An 18,088-nucleotide genomic window follows, 5' to 3' on the forward strand; every position below is an offset into this window, starting at 1 on the left:
CAAGTCAAATGCTACGATGCTTTTCTTATGTTTTATTCCAGGAGTTTTATATCTTTGAGTCTTACATTTAGATCTTTAACCCATTTTGAGTTAATTTATGTATATGGTGTGTTATAGACTGAATGTTTCTGTCCCACTTAGCACCAAATTCAGATGCTGAAGCCCTAACCCCTAGTGTGTGTGTTTGGAGATGGAACCTCTAAGGAAGTCATTGAGGTTCAATGAGGTCAAAAGGATGGGGCTCTGGTCTAGTAGAATTAGTGCCTTTATAAGGTGAGACACCAGAGATCTTGCTCTTTCTCCCTACATTCACACAAAGAAGAAATCACGTAAGCAAACAGCAATGTAGCAGCTGCCTAAAAGCCAAGAGAAGAAGCTTCAGAATAAAACCTACTTGACCAGTACCTTAAAATCTTGGACTTCCCATCCTCCAGAACTGTAAAAAATAAATTTTTGTTGTATAAGCCATCCAGTCTATGGTATTTTATTATGGCAGCCCTAACAGACTAATACCTGGTGTAAGATGAAGGTCCAACTTCATTATTTTGTATGTGGATATCTAGTTTTTTTGTTTTATAATTTCAACTTTTATTTTAGATTCAGGGGATGCAAACACAGGTTTGTTACCTGAGTTATTGTGGGATGCCGAGGTTTGGAATACAAATGATCCTGTCACCCAGATAGTGAGCTTAGTGCTCAATCGTTAGTTTTTCAGCCCTTCTTTTCTCCCTCCTCGCTCCGTTAGTCTTCAGTGTCTATTGTTGTCCATGTTTCTATTCATGAGTACCCAATATTTAGCTTCGGCTTATAAGAGAGAACATAATGGCATTTTACTTCCTGTTTCTGTGTATATTTGCTTAACGTAATGACCTCCAGCATCAGCCATATTGCTGCAAAGAACACGATTTTGTTCCTTTTGTGGCTGCATAGTATTCCATGATATTCAGTTTTCTCAACAACTGTTGAAGAGAAGGCCCTTTTGCAATTGAATGAGCTCTTTATTCTAGTCCATTGGTATATGTTTTCTGTTTTTATGCCAGTGCTACATTGTATTGATTACTGTGGCTTTGTAATGTTTTGAAATCAGGAAATATTAATCTTCCAACTTTGCTCTTATTTTTCAAAATTGTTTTGACTAGGGTCCCATGAGATTCTATATGAATTTTATGACAAATTTTTTTATTTCTGCAAAAAACGTTATTGAATTGTGGTAGCAACTCTGTTGAATCTGTAGAAAACTTTGAATAGTATTTGGATTTTTATGTGTACTGAAGTGGTCTTCCATAGTAGTAATCACAGTTCAGATGCTGAATTCACCAGTTAATAATGCTAAATGAAAAATTAAAAAGACAAAACCTTTTGAAACAAATTCAGTACTTTGAAATGCTATACAATTTAGATAAATTTTGGCAAATTTCTCTTTTAGGAATTACAGACTGCATCTTCGTGTTGCTCCTTTCCTCAGATCTCATGTAGGAAACCTTAATTAAATAAGCTGTGAAAAAAATAATTATTGCTAATGATTTATTTATTAGCAAAATTTACATCAAGACAAACTAAGTTTCCCAAAGGGCGGAGAAATTTGTCAAAATATTGCCTAAATATTATATTACTTCAGAACAGTCCTTTTGTCAATGAGTTCCTACACATCTTTTAAAAATGTATTTTCAATTAGCTCCCCCTTTTTAGACAGCTTTCAATAAACTGTTTTGAAAAAGACTAATGATAATCTAAAATGTTGCTACTTAAAGTGTAGTCTGTGGCCTAGCACCATGACATCACTTGAGAGCATTCTGAAACAATGCAGAATCTCAAATCTACTAAATTAGAAGTTGCATTTTCACAAGATCTTCAAGGGAATCAAATTCACATTAAAGTTTTGAGAGGCACTGATTAATTCATAGCTAATTCAATGGAACTTTGTGTAGCAAGGATCTAAAGCATCAACTTGCCCTGCCTTGCCCAGAAAATCTTGTGTAGCTGACAATAATATTGAATAGAAAACCAAATACAACATGTTCTCACTTATAAGTGGGAGCTGAGCTGTAGATACGTAAAGGCATACTGAGTGGTATAAATAGACACTGGAGACTCAAAAGCGGGGAGTGTGGGAGGGTGTGAAGGATGAAAAATTACCTATTGGGTACCATGTACACCATTCAGGTAATGGGTACACTTAAAGCCCAGACATCACCACTACACAATTCATTCAAGTAACCAGAAACCTCTTGTACCCTAAATCTATTGAAATAAAATTAAATAATAATAATAGTAATAATATTGACAACAAAATGTCTGAGAATCATTGCTATAGATGATTACTGTAGACACTATAACTAGTTTGTTAAGAACGAGTAAACTTTTGGAAGGCCAGGGCAGGTGGATTGCTTGAGCCTAGGAGTTCGAGACCAGCCTGGGCAATGTAGTGAAAACCCCATCTCCACCAAAAAATTACAAAAATTACCTGGGTGTGGTGGTATGTGCCAGTAGTCCCAGCTACTCAGGATGCTGAGATGGCAGAATGACTTGAGCCTGGAAGGCAGAAGTTGCAGTAAGCTGAGATCGCACCACTGCAGTCTAGCCTAGGCCACAGAGCCAGACCCTGTCTCAAAAACTAAAAAATGACTAAAACTACCAAATGTATTATAATTTTTTAAACCGTGATATGTCATGTCTTCTTTCATAGGAGGTAAATAAATTTGTATGTCTAACAGATTTAAATATTTTAGTGATAAGAAAACGTTAATCTACTAAATGTAATAAATTTATTGAGAATGAGGAAAAACAGTCCAAGATAACGTTAGAAGTAGCTATAAATTAACGATGAAAGAGGATAGAAGTTATATCCGTGATCTGGAAAAAAAATCTCGAAAGTGACTATTCTTGGATATTTTTCCTTATACACGTAACAAGGATTAAGGAATAATGTAATTGTTATATGGAGTTTTCAGCTTCAATGCTAGCCTCTGAATATGCACAGATTCCACAGATCTGCAAATAATTAGCTGACAATGCTGGAATGCAGAAACAGGTCTATAATCTATTTGTGGATTGACCATATGTATTTTTCTTTGAATATATATTTTTCTAAAAATTGTTAAGGTCTTTTATTTTGATTTCTTAAGGTAACCTCTGCAGCATTTGTTTCTTACATTAAAGTTCTATAATTACACATTCTTTTCACCATAAAATCTAGAGGTGAAACTAGATCAACAGATGAATATACCCAAAAAGTATACTTTTTACTAATAAAAAGTATTTATTATGTGACTGAAAAATATTACCTTAAATATTGTAAGGGTTAGGTAAAGTAAAAATAGAAAACTTTATTTTATTTTTTGTGTCAAAATTTCATCACTTTGAGGTTTTCTGTGTTTTATTTTTCAGAAGCCATGGTTACCGGAAGCATGAAAGTCAAAGGTAAGGCTAATTTACTTTATTTGTAATCGTAAGAATTTATACCCACTCCCACTGCTTCACTGGACTAATAAAAAAAGGAATTTATAAGTGTCATGTGATGTTATTTAAAGTGAATTACTTGCATGTTGAAATTTATTAGATAACCTTATTAGTGATTTTGCAATCTGTAACATATGCAAATAATTTAGTTTTCAGAGCTTGTTTTAATACTTGAATACTAATTCATTTAAAAAGATTTTTTTTTTTAAAATATAGTATCATTCAAATCAGAGATAGCAGGTGAAGTAATTATTTAGCTTATAAGTTTTCAAATTTCCTGTTTAAGTGTTTTAGTCATCATAGCATTTCATCTATATTTTTTAAAGTTAGGATTTTGCTTAGTAAAATGTGCCTAGGAGAATTCTGATGCTGTGTGCGGCCTATCAAAAACTAGGGAATCATGTGTTCATTGCTTATCTGGGTCCCTTGAATGTATTGTGAGACAGAAGTAGGCATAACCTGAAGAAAGGAAAGTTGAATGAAGTCTCCAAATGAATAAATGTGTATTTTAGGGTCTTAAGTCCTCTTCTATGTATAACTAGATTTCTAGTCCTTTGTTACATATAAACAGACGTTCTACATAACAGTTTTAGGCTTGTTTGATGTATCCTGGAAATAAATAAGAGATCTAAGAGACTGGGGACTCAGAGAGAGAAACATTAACTTCAGTTTTTGTCAGAGAAGGATAAAAGATGAGACGGAACTTATTCTCAAAAATAAGTACCATCTTCCAACATTGCTTATCTCTTGAGTTGCAGAAATGCACTGCGGTAATGCAAACACATTTATGACAAAGCATCAGATTAATAAAATTTAGTTAAACCCTGTAATTACTATGGGATAAAATTCATTTGAATTTTACTCTTTTCCATTTCTGAATTTTCTATATAGGTAGGAGCAAGATTCCAAAAGCTAAACTACTAAAAATTATGCGTTGAGAATATTATGCCTCTACCCAGTGAAGTTTCTCTTACAGTGGACAAATATTTTGGTAGTCATGAAAATGCAATCATTTAAAATGTTCAGGTTAAATGACAAGATGACTTTTATATAAGTATGAGATTCTTAAGTTATTCCTTAATTCAATCCATAGAGATATTCGAGAAACTTTTTTTGACATTACCTATGGAGTGTAGATAAAGGAGAGACTGAGGTCTCCCTGAGTGGGTTCGTTTGTACCTCTGCTGGCCTTTGATTCTCCCTCAGTGCTTAACACCAATGCTGCTGACAGACCTGTTTCTGCATTCCAGCATTGTCAGCTAATTATTTGCAGATCTGTGGAATCTGCAAACATTCAGAGGCTAGTCTTGAAGCTGAAAAACTCCATATAATAATTAAATTATTCTTTAATCCTTGTTATGTGTATAAGGAAAAATATCCAAGAATAGTCACTTTCAAGATTTTTTTTCCAGATCACAAACAGCTTTCAAGTAAGAGCATCAGCCTTGCACACAAATCAGTTTCTTGTTTTTATTGCTTCTTAGATCTAAAGTTCCATTAATGTCTCAGAACTCCCCAATTTTGCAGTTAAAACATAAAAGCAACACATTTTTCTTTTGGAAATGATAAATTTTGTACTGAAATAGCATATAGAATACCAAAGATTGCCATTTGAAAATGTTCAAAATTTCTAAAGAAGAGATATACAATATAGCACATGTTTTTAAATCTAGCTCAAAAAGTGCTCCTAAAAAATTAGAAGAAAAGGGCCGGGCGTGGTGGCTCACGCCTGTAATCCCAGCACTTTGGGAGGCCAAGGCGGGCGGATCACCTGAGGTCAGGAGTTCGAGACCAGCCTCGACATGGAGAAACCCCGTCTCTACTAAAAATACAAATTTAGCTGGGCGTGGTTGTGCATGCCTGTAATCCCAGCTACTCGGGAGGCTGAGACAGGAGAATTGCTTGAACCTGGGAGGTGGAGGTTGCGGTGAGCCAAGATTGCACCATTGCACTCTAGCCTGGGCAACAAGAGGGAGACTCCGTCTCAAAAAAAAAAAAAAAAAAAAAAAGAAAGAAAAATTAGAAGAAAAGAAATTTTATAGATTCAGATTGGTCACGAGTAGTTAGTTTATTTGAAATATTTTTCCATCAGCACTACCCCAGGGCATTAGGTTTGGTGATTCTGTTTCTCCTTTTATAAAATGAAAATTCTAATGTCTCTCACAGTTTTACCACACAGAACAACACAGTGCATATATCCCTGTAAATAGTGTTATTGATCAGAAGAATTGGCACTAGCGAGTCTCAAGAGTTAGAGGAGCAATTATACTCAGCTCTCTACTTTTCTGAAACATAATTATTACATAGCATTAAAAACATTCTTCCAAACAGGGACCATTGGGTTCAATGGATTGCTGATGATATTTATTTTCCAATAAAAGCAAGTTATTGAAAATACATCCAAGAAACATTTCTGCAAACTTCCTCATATATATTGTGTAAAACCGAGGGTGGTGGGGAGAATCTTTAAAAAGTACTGAACCCAAGAGCTGGGTGTAGAACCTAGGCAGGAAATGGTGTTATAATTCTGAAAAACCGACAATAATATGTGCCCCAAGGTAGTAGTACATCTATATATAAGTAGATTGTCAAAGATGTTACAAGACCAAATACGTGTCTAAATCAGAAAGCGATGCTATGTTCACAGGCTTTCTCTTAAATAGCTGATGTAAAGCACTAAAAAGACTTGAAGAGAACAGGATGAAAAATAGGCCTATATCCTTGGGCACGTGATACTGTGCCTATGTTTACATAAAACACATTTTTTTTTTTTTTTAAAGACGTAGGGATTTGGAGGCCAGGATTAAAAGATCTAGAATTTCCATTATCCAAGTAAAGTGAGTTCTAGTTCATGACACTTGAGATTCAACTGTCACGGAAGAGAGAAGACAGAGAAGACTGGGCCTACTCTGACTGTATCCACTGGTTTTAGCTTGAAAAAAAAAAGCACAAATGCTTATTTTTAACTTTGAATAAAACAGAATAGAGAAAAGAAGGAAAAAAATGGAGAAAGAAAGAAAGGAAGGAAAGAAATGAAAATATAAGAACAACACTGTGTTTATCCTCTGGAAACTATGCATTTCTTTTTTTCTTTTCTCTTTTTTTTTTAATTGAACACTTCATGAATTTGTATGTCATCCTTGCACAGGGACAATGCTAATCTTCTCTGTGTCATGCCAATTTTAGTGCATGTGCTGCCAAAGCGAGCACCATTTCTTTCTCTAAACATCTTATAGTAGTTTAAAAAAATCTTGGCACATCATTTAGTATCTCTCCAAATGCTATCCAGGAAGTAGTAACTAATCCCAATTTACCACAAATACCAATATTCCATTGTTAAGTAGTTTTAAGAATTATTTAATAAAAACTCAGAGATATAAAAAAGGAAACTGAAAATTATTAACGTATAACCATCTATCCCTGAGGGTAGGACTTAATCTCACTTCCCTTCCTTAAGTTGCTGTCCTTAAACATTTCTGCAAAATGTTCTTTAGTTTGTGCAAAGAATTACTGGTGCCACCTGTAACCCTGGGGTTCCACTAGCAATTCCAAGAATAAACTTTGAGCTATGATTCCTATTGGTTTATGTGTGCTTATCTAAGCTCAAATGATTTTTTTAATTAAATGTTTTTGTGTCCTATACCTACTCATTTATGTTTAAAATGGTCCATCTGGATGACATCAAGCAGGCTGTAAGCCTTTTGACCCAATGTAAAGTGTCCAAATGTTCAAACAAGGCAGTGACAACCCCCTTTGGGATAAGAGAAAATTTAATCCGGCTTTATTGGCTTGGATCTATAACTAGAAAGCCTTGCCACTAGCATTTAGGCATTTGGGCACACAAAAAAGAGGGAGTTTAGTAGCTGAAGTGTGAATACATTTTCTGGATAACTAGTTTCTGATTCAATAATGGTAGAAGAGAGCACTAGAATTCTAGCAAAAAATATACATAAAAGCTAAAATATGTTTTCAAAAGTGAGCAAATAGTAATCTCTCTTTTTTAAAATTTTTGTTATCCATAAATCCTAGGGTTTCTGGCAAGAATTCTTATTATCCATAGCAGAATTTTAACTACCCCTAAGGAAATGTAGTTATCATCATTTCTGGAAAGATGTCTTTGATCAACTACTCTCTCACCTGGAGCACAAACTAGGCCCTGGGAACAGCTTTCAGGTAGCTCCTGAATGGCATTTTCAGTAGCTGCTAGGGTAGTTTAAGTATAACTCATTACATAAAACTGGAGCCACAAAGGCTGTAACTGCTGGCTGGTGGGAATTGTTTTACTGAGCAAATAGTTTAACAAACATCCATCCTTAGCAAACATCCTTCAACCAAGATTAAGTTCCTGGGAAATTGTGTCACAAAAATAAGTTCTATTATTTTTCTAAAATCTGTGAAGTTGATTTTTTCCTTGGGGTTCTAATATTTAGATTTAAATTGGATAATGGTTTATTTTACATGCTTTCTTAAAAGTGCTGAATATCTTGACCATTTCCGATGGGAAACCATAGTTTATGTGGTCTTCAGGGACGACCACTCTCCCTCATGATATACGATTTTTCCTAGCTACTAATTGAAGTCTGGGATGGGATTTAGGGAGTTCCAAGGATCTGGGCTATTTGTAGCCACGACATTTAATAACCTATTCCAAATGATATTCTACTTCTACCATTATAAGAAACTGTCTGACTTAAAATTCTCAAAAGATAGGTTTCCTTTTGTTAAAGATATATGCATATGTGTGTGTATATATATGCATACACACACACAAGAAGCTTAAAGATTATGTAAATATATGCATTGTGTAGCTGAACACTGAATAGGATTAAACTTAAGTATATATATTATATATATATACACACACAATAAGTTTAAAGATTATGTAAATATATGCTTTGCATAGCTGAACATTGGATCTGCAGCTCAAATTCATTTCAATAACAAAGAAAATATATTTGGTACCTACACAAATAATTCCTTGAATATGGTTATTATTTTATAGTTTCCATTTCATTTGATCCTCACAAAAACCTTGGTATGTGGTTTATCTCCATTATACAGAGCAGGAGATTGAATCTTACTAGTGTTTGATGATGGACTTTGAATTTTGGAGTTAGTTAATAAAATTTTGAAAAACAAAGTGTAAACAAACAAGAAAAAAATGGTTTAAAAAATCCATTTTGGAGTGTTTTTAATTGCTCTTGTCATGAAGAAATTATTCTTCTTTTAGTAAATGTTACAAGATTATTTTTACAACTCAGGGAATTAAAAAAAAAAGGCCAGACAAATAAACAAACAGAACCTTGGGGAGAGGTTGATGATAGCAAAGATCACTTGATTTTGTGTATGGCTAGTTATCTTTTCTTTTCCAAACACACAGCACTCCTAAGGCATCCTATTTGTATAATTAGTCCAATGACCCCAGCTATGGCACAACTCCTTAAGATGATTCTGTATTGATTCTTGTGATTCTCAGGCTCGTAAGTAGGACTCGGGATTCCCAAACCTAGGCCTTTCTTATTTCCATCTTAACCCTGTAGGAAGTGAACTGTTAGTAAATCTTATTTCTCCCAGCATGTTCGTAGTCCCTTCAACAGGAATCAACAAACCATATTCTTCAACTTACTGGCTTAGTGCTGAATTTCCTTTCATACGAAATTCATCATATACTATCTGATTCTACCTGTTTGTGGTCGTTTTGCCATCTTTTTAAAAAGTTTTCTTATACTCATCAAATGACTTTTTCTGTATTAGATAAATACTTTATCCGAAATGTGACATATAATACTATCAAGAACCAATGGCGTCTAGCAGTTACATTTACCCACCACAAATAAAACTCCTGTTTGTTTCAGGGTTCAGTTAGAGAGCTAGCCAAACTGCAGTCATTAGTCTATAACAACTCAAAGGCGAGCATTCTTGGGAGTCAAGCTTGGAACGTCTTCTGTCCCCTTAATCATACATTTTACATCTCCTTAGGGAGTGGTGAGAAAGTCCTGATGTGCAGTTACCACTCCCACAGAATTAGTCTCAACTCCCAGCTGAGCCCTCACCCCCAACTTTCTTCATTGTTAGTTGTACTTTTAATTTTTATTTTTAGGGCCACCATTCTTCCAGCCAATGATGTGTGAGCAGGGGAATTTATTATGCTCTGGTGAGGGAAAATAATGCCTGGAATTCTTGTCATTTTCAAGTTACTAAAGCAGTACTTTGAGAGTTAATTTTTAAAATTTTATGTCATAAAGAAAACTGCTTCTTTTTTTTCACATTTTCTGAGGTTTTTCTGTATAAGTAGCTACAGGAAAATTCATATAAATAAAGTGAAAATGTCAGTATAGGCAAAAAATTATTTTATTTTAGCAAGATGTATCACATATTTTTCTTTTTATGTGTGCAAGTATTTATTTTTTCAGAAAGAGAGGTGGGGGATGCAGTCTTGCTGTGTTGCTCAGGCTGGTCTTGAACTCATGGCCTCAAGTAATCCTCCCACCTTAGCATGTTAAGTAGCTGGGGTTATAGGCATGATCCATTACGTCCAGTTTATGGATCATGTGTTTTTCTAAGAAACATGAAGAAAACGTTGTTTTCTATATTGACAGATGTTTAGAAATTTCATTTCTATTTAGAGATGGAATGGAAATTCCTTTTTTTTTTTTTTTGAGATGACCTCTTGCTCTGGCACCCAGGCTGGAGCGAGTGGCTCAACAGTGGCTCACTGCAACCTTCGCTTCCTGTATTCAAGTGATTCTCCTGCCCCAGCCTCCTGAGAAACTGGGTTTACAGGCGCCTGCCACCATGTCTGGCAAATTTTTGTGTTTTTGGTAGAGATGGGGTTTTACCATGTTGGCCAGGCTGGTCTCGAATTCCTGACCTCAAGTGATTCACCCTCCTCAGCCTCCCAAAGTGCTGGGATTACAGGTGTAAGCCACCCCACGCAGCCGGAAATTCCTTTTTTTTTTTTTTTTTTTTTAAGACAGAGTCTCGCAATGTTGCCCAGGCTGGAGTGCAGTGGCGCAATCTCAGCTCACTGCAACCTCTGCCTCCCGGGTTTAAGCAATTCTCCTGCCTCAGCCTCCTGAGCAGCTGGGACCACAGGCACGTGCCACCACGCCTGGCTAATTTTTTGTATTTTTAGTAGAAACAGGGTTTCACTGTGTTGGCCAGGCTGGTCTCGATCTCCTGACCTTGTGATCCACCCACCGCTGGGATTATAGGCATGAGCCACCGTGCCCGGCCACTATTCGTATTTTTAAATATGATTAAGGGATTATCTGGAAGAGTTGCATGCATTGCTCACAGTTCCCTGGGGAAAAAGACAAAGCTTTGGCATTCCCAGTGGTTAGCATGCTGACTGGTGTGAAATTAGTTCTACACAGGCAGCACCGGCACACAAGAGAGCAAAATTATTTTTCTTGGATTTGGGTGTTAGTCAAACATTGCCGTCTACTGGCTGGCTGCTGCAATTACTTCTAAGAAATACAAAGAAACCAATTTATTGCCTGCTCTCAAAATTTGCTGTCTCCACCTCTAACAATCCATATTAAATAGATTAATAATCCTTCTTTTAAAGCATAACTTTTTTGATTCCTCTATATCCCTAAATATGTATGTCAGGAGTATTGATGCAGAGAGGATATTTTGATTTCATTTAAAACAAGCCTGAAATTTGCCCTAGTAAATAATGAACAGTCTCATTCCAGGCAAGTTTGTGGCTTTCAGTTGAGATAAATAAATAGGAAGACCTCAGTCTCACTTACGGCCATGCCTTCTTAATTTGGGACAATTTGGTTTATAAAGGCAGAAGAGTCATTGTATTCAGAGATAACAGAAAAATTGCAAAAAAATGGTTGACTTTTCATGAAAAAAATTTGCAGAAAAATTGCTTTAAAACTATATAAAATAATAGAAAATCTACAGATTGGCCACTAATCTCGGTTTGGCCTTTTGCTAATAAGGGCTTTCCTCACTTCTACAAAGCAAAAGCAGAAGCTTCCAATTCAGGATCCAGACATTTTGGCATTTTTTTCCTAACCATTTAACTGGAAACCTTGGTGCCTGTGGCCTTTGGCACCCACAGAACTATGTTGTGAAGTATTAGCTCAGCAAGCCCAATAGTTTACTCACACACTACGGAAATAGCTGGGGTGACCAAAATGTAAACCCGCCTCTATTTGCTGAAGAATTAGAAATGAACACAGCCTTCATCCACATTCTCTGAGACTACACTGTTTTAGGCATACATATGCAAATGCTGAACTTCTCTGCAACCAAAAGACATTTAATTTATGTTCAATCTAACCTAGTTAATTACAAACACAACAAGGTAGTTAAAGAGACCCTCAGTTGAAAATGATGCAGCTGATGCTCTGGAGTTTTTTTCTTTTTTTTTTCCTGTTAGGTGGATTCCATTCTCAATATTATTTTACATTTTTTTTCCGGGGTGAGAGGCCATTTTTTATTCACAAAGAGTTTATTGTTATAGTAAACAATGGTGGATCATCAGCATCTGTCTATGTTTGTTCAAGGATACCTGAATTTAGATATGAGGGTTGACTTGGCAACTTGCCCATGATCGCACAGTTAATTCTGAGTCAGTTCCCGTTTTCACACTCACCCCTGTCTCAGGCATGTGGATGGAGAACCTGGGTCACGATCATGCTCATCGAGCTCTTCCTGCCTCTTCCTCTCCTTGGGCACATTGCTTCTGGGAATTTCATTTTCCTTATCTCCAAAGTCGACATAGCATGACTTCCCTGCTTTACAATGTGGTCATAGGGATGAAAGAAGGCTTAAATATGTTAAGCGCTTGGCATACAGTGAACACTCAAATTATTATTTTTGTGCTATAGATATCATCAGTTCTTATTTTGCAGACAACCCAAATTGTGTACCAAGGGAAGAAATTTTTCATCGAGTCATCACATGTAACTCTCTCAATGTGTGCTGGTACTGTCAAATCACTTTGTATATTATTAGAGGTGTATATTAAACTTTTGTTTTGTGCTTAATGTTGATTTTGGAGAAGAATGAAGTGACATTGCAAAAAAAATTTTTTAAAAATCTATTTACATGGGTAAAACTTGTAGCTTCCCTACTTGATTTTGCCTCACTACTCTTGAGTGCTGAAAGGTTTATGTTTGTTTGTTTGTTTGTTTGTTTATTTATTTATAAATAGAGACGAGGTCTCACTATGTTGCCCAGGCTGATCTCAAACTTCTGGGCTCAAGCCATCCTCCTGCCTTGGCCTCCCAAAGGACTGGGATCACAGGCGTGAGCCACTGCATGTGGCCAGGTTTATGACTTTGACTCTGGTTTGTGAGGCCAGCTTTGAAAAAATGGTAGGGCTCTTCTTAAATAACAAACATGCTTATTGCTGTCTGATTAATATAGAATCACAGCAGTGGCAATTTTTCTTTATGAACAGATACCTTTCTGTGCTGTAATGCTGTAGGGCCTTTTGGCCACGTTGACTCAGTTGGACAACAGCAATATCTGTAATATCTAAATGAAGCCTTAATAGACACCAAGTTTTAAAACCTAAGACTTTCTAAAATTATAAAGTTGATTCTAATCTGGACTGGGGGTCTGCCAGCCTTGGGCTTGCTTTCTCTAAAGCTCTGTGCATCATGGACAAAGTCACCAAGACTGTTCACCTGGCAGTTACAGCTATTCTGGAAGGGAGTGTCTGGCATGGGGATGCTGGATAGCTACTGTTTGTCAAGAGGCTGGACACACCTTTGATGAAGGATCATTACCTTCCCAGAATATCCTTATAATTCCCTGATGGGTCAGTTACATTTTATCACTTCCTACTGGTCATTACACCAGACAACTTTCAAAGACGGGGCCTAGCGTGCAGGTGGACAGCAATATAATTCAGGCAGGAAAGAGCTGCTACTGCTGCGTCACTATGTGCTACCTCTAGAGATACAAAGAGACTGTTACACTAATCTCTTCTAATCGGATACTGCAGCTTCACAGTGGTAAATTTAAAAACTAAAGAACAATGAAATAGGTGCAAAATGATTCTTTATAATTTAAGAAAATACAGGGAAGCAGTGGTCTGGGTAACACAAAAAATGAAAATACACCACGCCATTTATATTTGACTTTGGCATGCAGAATATAATTTCTTCTGCCCCGAGGGCATGCCTGTCCTGGTCATGTTTTGTTTGACAGACATTAAAATCCATTTTCAATTCATGAATATATCAAACCTGAACATTACAGAAAGTTGATCAAATATACATTGAAGACCATCATGAAAAGCCTCTCTACATTGATTTGTGTTATTCTGAATTAATTTGTGCTTCATGTCACTGAGTTTTCAAGAAGGAGGTGTATGAATAGCCCATATGTTATCTTTGTGCATAAATCAGCCTGTGATTCTGCTCATATACAAGTCCATGAGATCCTAATGAGTATTTCTGAGGATTTTAGATTTAGTGTAGTATTATAACAATACCTGCCTCATAGGCCTAATCTTAGGATTAAATGATTAATATAGATAAAGCAACATGAACTATTATTAGGTAAAAAGTGGTAGGAAGAGCTACAGAATAAATGAGAAAGATGATGTATAATGGTCACGAAATGTGAAACTCATACATTGAGATTCCCTAAAGAAATAAGCTGTAGGTATTTATTAATTTATTCAGTAATGAGTTACTGAAAACCACCTATGTCCCAAATAGTGTTCTAGGTGCTGAGATGAGCAGTGGTTAAACAGTCCAAATCTGTATTATGGAGCTTACATTCTAGATGACATGCAAAGTGTGATTTCTTATTATCTTTAAAACACGCTTTTGTTAGTTTGCTATTTTATTTTTGGCCATTCAAAGAAAGGCTTCGCACAGGGATGAATCATTTTATTTTTATGTGAATAGGAATTATCACCTTTTAGTTTTCATTTTTTTTTTGAGACGGAGTCTCGCTCTGCCACCCAGGCTAGAGTACAGTGGCACGATCTAGGCTCACTGCAAGCTCCGCCTCCCGGGTTCACACCATTCTCCTGCCTCAACCTCCCTAGTAGCTGGGACTACAGGCTCCTGCCACCACGCTCGGCTACTTTTTTGTGTTTTTAGCAGAGATGGGGTTTCACTGTGTTAGCCAGGGTGGTCTTGATCTCCTGACCTCGTGATCCGCCCGCCTTGGCTTCCCAAAGTGCTGGAATTACAGGCGTGAGCCACCGCGCCCGGCTCATCTTGTAGTTTTCTACCTGTGTTCTCTCTCCTATGAGACTCTACACTTTAAGGGCAAGACTGGTAATTGGCTAATTTTTCATCTGTGCCCATGCCTCTACAGTGCCTTCTTACAGACAGCATGTAAAAAACTATACTTGCTGAATGGTCAACCAAGTCAAGTAACAAATCATGGAACTCTAATTCATTATTTTATAGTCTCTCTTCCTACTTATCTAAACATAACCAATAGTACAAGGTGATGAAGATAAGCACCAAATTAGTGAAATTTTAAAATGCTCTATGAAAGTTCCACAGAGAGGGAGTTCATTTTGGGTTAGACTGAATAAAGAAGAGAGAAAACGACTTATTTGAAGAATAAGTAAGATTCAAGTAGTTGGGGAGGAGGGGATTATTGGTGGACAGGTGGACATTTTCTACTTGGAATAAGAATGCTCAAGAGCCTTGGAAATTTTCATTTTATTCTGCAGGCTATGGCCAATTAGAGAAGGTTTCTGCCTGGGAGATTGACATGTAGTTTAGGTGAATTGCCACCAGCCTTGCAAAAAAGAACAACACAGAAAAGAAAATACTAGAGTGTATCACCTGTAGAGAGGCTGAGTTTATGAAACTCTCATTTCAGCTGCACACACGTGGGTAAATATGTTGTAGGTGAGGGAGCAGGTCTGGAAGCGGGTTTTACTGAAACAAGTTCCAACATCTCTAAACTAGAGCCCCTAATGCGATTCTTTTCTAGTGAGCCATTGTCTCTTTTCTCCATGCCAGAAATAGTTGTAATCCCACTAAGCAACTATATTATTTTTTATCATATCCACACCAGTTTGTCATATATAGGGACCAGATTGGGTTTTGTCAAAGACACACACACACACACACACACACATGCACGCGTGTACGCACAAGGAAGCAGATTGATTGTATTCAAACTATTACTATAGGGAGAGCACCTCGAATCCAGAGATCAAGTAGCTTGGCAGGGTAGTTTTATTTTAGAATTTTATAGAGAGGAGTAGAAAAGTTATAGGTGAGATGATTTACAATTGGGATTGTTTTGCAATCAGGAGAAGTCTCATTCAAATATCTGTAAGGCAAATGTTTAGCTCTGTCTGGCTAGTTTCAGAAGGACAAACTGTTCAAATCTCAGCTAAATCATTTGTGAGACAAAGAACAGGGAGTTGAAAGGTCTGTGTCTGTGCTTGTCTGCAGCTTCAGGCAAAAAAGGAAAGGTCTGTATTTGTCCAAGGCTCAGGCAAACAAGGGAGCCTTCATGGGTCTTAGGGAAGTCAGGAGAAAGAGTGGACAGTGAGTCTTATCTGTGTCTTAAGGGGAAAGGTAGTTCTTTTCCTTAAGACATTTCCTGCAAAATAAGAGTGAGGAGATTTCAGAAAATAAAAGGTTGGGGGAATTTCTGGACTATACCTGCTTTCCAGAAGCACAGAGCTCAGATAAAGTTCAGTGTTGTCAGTTTTCTCCTCTGGGCTGACTTTAAAGAAAGAAAAGACCCAGGCCGGGCGCGGTGGCTCAAGCCTGTAATCCCAGCACTTTGGGAGGCCGAGACGGGCGGATCACGAGGTCAGGAGATCGAGACCATCCTGGCTAACACGGTGAAACGCCGTCTCTACTAAAACATACAAAAAACTAGCCGGGCGAGGTGGCGGGTGCCTGTAGTCCCAGCTACGCGGGAGGCTGAGCCAGGAGAATGGCGTGAACCTGGGAGGCGGAGCTTGCAGTGAGCTGAGATCCGGCCACTGCACTCTAGCCTGGGTGACAAAGCAAGACTCCGTCTCAAAAAAAAAAAAAAAAAAAAAAAAAAGAGAAAGAAAGAAAGAAAGAAAGAAAAGACCCAAATGTCTGGCCCATTTCCTCTAAGTAAGTAAACTTAAGAGCATGCCTCCAGCTAGTTCCTTGGATGATAACTGATGTTGGCTAACATTGTTGAGGATATCATTCTGTAACAGGTAATTTCTTTTTAATCTGAGAATAAATGGTACTGGAATAGATCAATTAAAGTGAATTTACTTGAGCCAGGGCAAAATTTAATACAAAATAGCAAAAAATAAAAATTAAAAAAAAAACAACTTTGAATGAAACTTTATATTGAAACTTGAAACTAAAAATAATGAAAATAAAATTATGTTACTCATTTAATAAAATGCAGTTTGTAATTGCAACTGGAAGTTAGTTTTAGACAAAGAATGGATGAGATGTTGATTTGGGTGGGTTGGGGAGTATCACTTTTCTGATACATTTGCATCATAGCTCCACACAATACTCCTCTTGTTACTTGTGATTGTCATAGCATAATTCTATAGAGGATACCATTAGCAAAAAATAGTCAAAGCATCATTAATTTTCTGAGATGTCTTTCACTTCTTTGGCATTCACTTCACACTATTTTGGGGTGCTTATGTGCCCATCTCTTCTTGATTGGATAGGTGGTCTAATTCTGTTAAGCACTCATTTGTCAGTGGCTTTGCCTGAAGGATTCCAGTGACCCTAACTTTACCTTCCCTTACATCAGATTTTTATCTTTTGTGACATGTGTGATGTCACCTTGTAATTGATTTGTGTGGAATGTATTGTGTTACTAGATATTTAAAACAAAGACATTGACCCAGTGTGTGGATTAAGTGAATACAAGCTGTATTGGTTTTGTAATAAATATTTTTCATGATGATGACCCTTATTGCTCTATCTAAATTTCTAATCATGAAGACTCCCAAGAAGAAGACTCCACAAGTCACCTTTCAGCATTTTAGATGCTTTATTTTATTTAATTCTCACTTCAACTCTGCGGGGCAGGTAGTATTATTATCCCCAATACACGGATGAGGGAATGGAGGCTGATATGGTTTGGCTGTGTCCCCATCCAAATCTCATCTTCAATTGCAGTGCCCATAATCCCCACGTGTTGTGGGAGGGACAAGGTGGAGGCAATAGAATCATGGGGGCAGTTACCTCCATGCTGTTCACCTGATAGTGAGTGAGTTCTCATGAGATCTGATGGTTTTATAAGGGCCTTTCCCCCAACTTCATTCTTCTTCTTCTGGCCACCAAATGAAGAAGGACCTATTTGCTTCCTCTTCCACCACAATTGTAAGTTTCCTGAGGCCTCCCCAGCCATGCTGAACTGTGAGTCAAATAGACCTTCTTCCTTTATAAATTACCCAGTTTTGGGTATGTTCTTATTAGCAGCATGAGAATAGACTAACACAGAGGCTTTGATAATTTGTATGATTTTTCCAAAGGCAGAATTACCCAATGGCAAAGCCAGGACATGAATCCAGGAGTGACTAATCACAAATTTGTGCTCTGTGCTGAAATGGTATGCCAGCCTCCTTCTCCCTACCGAGTTCACCCATTTTTTTCCTACCCTAATTTTTCCTTTTGCCTGGATGTCCTTATCTACTTATTAAAAATTAAGTTGT

General features: G+C 37.0%; 1 long non-coding RNA gene and 1 other non-coding gene across 2 annotated transcripts in view; both read right to left on the reverse strand.

The window, feature by feature from the left end:
- Positions 1–18,088, reverse strand: part of LOC126955375 (uncharacterized) — a 43,021-nt gene that overhangs the window by 7,159 nt on the left and 17,774 nt on the right. The gene's annotated exons all lie outside the window — the stretch shown is intronic.
- On the reverse strand, positions 6,563–6,669 carry LOC126955785 (U6 spliceosomal RNA). Its single transcript, XR_007726084.1, has one exon. It is a non-coding gene; the product is annotated as a U6 spliceosomal RNA (small nuclear RNA).

Source organism: Macaca thibetana, chromosome 5, assembly GCF_024542745.1.
Source record: "Macaca thibetana thibetana isolate TM-01 chromosome 5, ASM2454274v1, whole genome shotgun sequence".
Lineage (NCBI taxonomy): Eukaryota > Metazoa > Chordata > Mammalia > Primates > Cercopithecidae > Macaca > Macaca thibetana.